Source organism: Cricetulus griseus (genome assembly GCF_003668045.3).
Source record: "Cricetulus griseus strain 17A/GY chromosome 1 unlocalized genomic scaffold, alternate assembly CriGri-PICRH-1.0 chr1_0, whole genome shotgun sequence".
Lineage (NCBI taxonomy): Eukaryota > Metazoa > Chordata > Mammalia > Rodentia > Cricetidae > Cricetulus > Cricetulus griseus.
Genome location: NW_023276806.1, coordinates 141,858,266 through 141,863,050, shown reverse-complemented (window position 1 = coordinate 141,863,050; position 4,785 = coordinate 141,858,266). Strand labels below are relative to the sequence as shown.

Here is a 4,785-nt window from a genome sequence, read left to right as displayed (position 1 = left end):
AGTGAGTGTATACACATGATAATACCGAGCCTGTACTAGTTAAACAGGTGCAGAAAACAGAATTAAGTATTTTCACACATAGGCAGATATGAATAAGCCAGGTGCATTTAAAACTTCCATCCCAGGAATTTTAATTTATTAAAATTACATTTTATATAAACAGGTAAAGATGGACAACTTACATGATTTTGAGATAAATAATTGTAACTTCAGAGTAATAGATTTATAAAACAATGATCACAAAGATTCAAACTCTAATATTTAAAAGTTAAGTACAAAAATAAATAAGTCTTTATATAAGAGAGGAAATAAAATATTTCCCAGAAATCAGTGGAATTCTTAGATTTAGAGTATTAGATGGGTGTGTCTGATTAAATAAAATCTTAAATTTTATATAGATCAAAAACATAACAGTATTTTTGTTTACAAAAATATGTTATTGTTATTTTAGATTATATAAATTCCTTTTTTCTCATTAAACTTGTATTTTAATGGGTCTCAAAATTCTGTGACAGATATTTGGTCAAATTGTACCATTAAAAAGTACTGATTTTGAAAACTAATAACTTAAAACTGACACACACACACACAAAAAAAAAAAACTGGTCCACAAAACATTCTCCTTTCCTCCTGAAGGTTTTCCCATGCACTGTTATCATTAACCAGTCTTTCACTATTAAACTTAAATGGCCAATTGAGATAAACAGTTCTGAGACCGTTCTATCACCACTGATTAAGACTAGGGTGGCAGGTGTTAGGGGTAATATTCATTTAGCCTTCCGAGCCTTCTTGGCCGACTTGGTGACTTTGCCAGCTCCAGCAGCCTTCTTGTCCACACCTTTGATGACACGCACAGCAATGTCTGCCTCATGTCACGAACAGCAAAACGACTCAATGGAGGATAGTCAGAGAAGCTCTCAATACACATGGGCTTGCCAGGAACCATATCAACAATGGCTGCATCACCAGATTTCAAAAATTTAGGGCCATCTCCCAGCTTCTTACCAGAATGGCAATCAATCTTCTCCTTAAGCTCAGCAAACTTGCATGTTATGTGAGCTGTGTCACAATCCAGTACACATAGCCAGCACTAATTTGGCCTGGATTGTTCAGGATAATCACCTGAGCAGTGAAACCAACTGCTTCCATTGGTGGGTCATTTTTGCTGTCACCAGCAACGTTGCCACCCGTCTGACATCTTTGACAGACACGTTCTTTACGTTGAAGCCCATGTTGTCTCCAGGAAGAGCTTTACTCAAAGCTTCATGGTGCATTTCAACAGACTACTTCTGTTGTAACATTGACTGGTGCAAAGGTAACCACCATTCCAGGCTTTAAAACACCAGTCTCCACTCGGCCCACAGGAACAGCCCCAATACCATCAATTTTATAGACATCCTGGAGGGGCAGTTGTAATGGCTTGTTAGTGGGACGACTTGGTGGCAGGATACAATCCAAAGCTTCCAGCCGTGTGGTACCACTGGCACTATCATCTTTACGGGTGATTTTCCATCCCTTGAACCAAGGCATATTAGCACTAGGCTCCACCATGTTGTCCTAGTGCTACTGTGTCAGGGTTGTGGCCAATTTTCTTAATGTAGGTGCTGACTTCCTTCACAGTTTCCTCGTATCTCTTCTGGCTATAAGGTGGCTCAGTGGAATCCATTTTGTTGACACCAACAATTAGCTGTTTCACACCCAGGATGTAAGCCAGAAGGGCATGCTCTCAGGTCTGCCCATTCTTGGAGATTCCAGCCTCAAATTCACCAACACCAGCAGCAACAATCAGGACAGCACAGTCAGCCTGAGAAGTGCCAGTAATCATGTTTTTGATAAGTCTCTGTGTCCTGGGGCATCAATGATGGTCAAATAGTATTTGCTGGTCTCATTTTCCACAGGGAGATGCCAATAGTGATACCACTCTCATTCGCAGCTTTCAGTTTGTCCAAGACCCAGGCATACTTTAGCCTTTTCTCATCTCGGCAGCCTCCTTTTCAAACTTTTCGGTTTGTTTGTCAATTCCACCACATTTGTAGATTAGGTGGCCTGTTTTGGTGGACTTGCCTGAATCTACGGGTCCAATAACAACGATGTTGATATGGGTCTTTTCCTTTCCCATGTTGGATTTGAATTAGCGGTGGTTTTCACAACACCTGTGTTCTGACGGCAAACCAGTTGCTAAAAAGCTATAAATGCCTTTTTAAAAATGGGAATTTCACAAGATTCCTATTCCCAAGCAAATTAGTCATCTTATAATATTTATAGAAGACATGGGTAAATGGATAATAAGTGTAAAATAGCTTCTTGTGTACCAGACATCAGTAGCAGACACCGGCATCCTGCTCTACACCCTGTTTCCCTGTCCCTTAAAGTGACATGGAAGGAGCATGACCTTGAACACACAGTAAGCTCCAGTCCATAGGAAATCTTAAACATGTGGAATGCAAGTGTTTAAAAGAGCAGTAAAATGTCAGCCATTTGCTGCAGAGGGGGGTCTTGTGTTGCTTTTGGCTTTCCTAGTTATGAATAAGCTTGTCCTCTGTTACTAACATTCTTCCCTTCTCTTCAAACACTGTTGAATACATGAATATCCTTGATATGTTGACTAGACACAAAGCAAAACCTGAATAAATGACAGAGCCCTTGGACAAGGATATCTAAACCTCTCCCTCAGGTAAACACAAATCCAGTTACTTCAGGATTATGTCCCTTTTTCTCAAACATCAGTCACTTTTCACTACTACTGAACCATTTCTTTGTATACCCTATAGCAAAGCTTCCTGTGTTTTTTTCATTTGTTTGTTTGTTTGCTTGCTTGTTTATCTGTTTAGCCACCTCTTATATTTGGGAGACTGTGAGAGAGATAGAGAGAGACAGAGAAAGGGAATGGCACCTGCCTGGCATGGGTAGTAAATAGAGATGAGTCTATCACTGGGAATGACAGGGTGTAACCTAGAGCAGAAGAAGCTAAGAAATGCAATCAGTGCCATGACACAAGTTATGACAATACTTGAGGCCAAGATTTATTTTCCGTTTCTTCATTTTTGTCCTCATTCTGTCTACATGCTTTTGTGCTCCATATGCTCACTAGGAGGCTAAGAAGTCACACCAACTTTAATAAAGTATTTGTAAGTGTCCTGAGCCCATCACAGAGCAACAACATTTTAAAACTTAAGACATTTTCAGTACAGAAACAATTCTTTCTTGCAGCATTCCGCTGAGACTTTGGCCAAGTTTTTTTCATATCTTAAACTTTAGTTTCTGTGCTTGTTATCTTTTAACACAGCTTGGTCAATCACAAAGGTGCCCACTTCCTTCACAAAATTATACAACCATGGCCAGTTTCTTTAAAAAAGAAATATTGCCATAGGGGGAGACAGCCAACTCACCAGGGCTCAACTGGTCCAACAGTGTTAAGAAGCTGTGAAGAACATGGAAGAGGAGATGACTGGGGCCTAGGGCATTTAGAAAAACTAACTGGAGAAACTTTGAGTTTCTTCATGAATACCTGCAGTAGAAAAACACTTTTCATGACATGGAGAGCCTGCCTGTATAATTCAATATGGCAGGGGTTCGGTACATTCAGTATAGTGCTGTATTACAGCAAAATAAGGTTCCTGTATGTTCAGAACAAAATTGGCTCCACTATCTGTTTGCCAGGACAGGGGAAATGCAAAGTCCAAGTAATGGGGTAAATCAACTCACTGCAGGCAACCAGGAAAATTTCTCTATCCCTGAATCTATGGGTATCCTACATCAGACAGCACCCTAAGTCTTCTATTTCATTCTGAATCATGATCTTTGAATTATAGTAAACAGACAATTAGTATTTCATATCAGGATTTGATTACCCAAAACCAAATTATTTCAAGCTTAAGAGATAGTTTAAAGCTTTTTAAAGAATTCTCATTAAATATATTTCAATGTATTTATCCGTATGATATTTTTTACTTACTATTTTATCATAAATGAAACTCATCTAACAATTAGAGTTCGCCAGAAAACTATTAGTGTTTGGCTCACTTTAACTGTAAAACTTAACTTTCAGAGTTATAAACACAATAATTGTAAAAGGTTACAATTTAAAGAGCCAATGTTTTGAACACTGGAGCAGAACAATGGGATCTATAGCTGTGTGTTCTCTGATTACATATTTTCTAATGCTTAGTCACCAGTTCAGCTCCACTTTCCCATGTTCTACTTTCCAACAGCTTTCAGATATTTTAAATTCTTGTTTAGTCCCACACCTCCATTAATTTTTTTTTAGTGTTCAAAGACCAACAGTTTAGGATGCTAGGTAATATGATGGTGATGGAGATTATTCTAATAAAAATCAAAGAATCCATGGGAAAGGAACTGGACCTGAAAAGATTATATATAAAGATTCAAAGTCATCAGCAAGAGATGGCCAGAGCTCTGGCTAAACTCCCAGAAATACTGAGTGGGTCTTCACCATGGTGGTAAAGAGGCATCTGCAGATCAGAGTCCCACCATCTCTACTTAAATACATCCGATGTGGCCAAATGCAGCCATTTGTGCAGCATATAAAGACTTACTGGAAAAGCTAAATATGAAGAATTTTAAGAAAGTGAAATGAAAAGACAGTATGTGCCTTCTCTACCAGTTGAAATCTGTAATTCTATTTTATTTTTTCAATATTAGTCTTGTTCTGTGACATAGGTATATTCTTTTAAAATATCAGAAACACCCAAGGTTTAGATAAACAATGGACATGGGACTTTTTTAACGGTGGTAAATTCTCTCAAACCATAGGCTACAGTAGCT

General features: G+C 38.4%; 1 pseudogene; it reads right to left on the bottom strand.

The window, feature by feature from the left end:
• Positions 1 to 767: 767 nt before the first annotated feature.
• Positions 768 to 2,166, bottom strand: LOC100761640 (annotated as a pseudogene).
• Between the last annotated feature and the right edge of the window lie 2,619 nt (positions 2,167 to 4,785).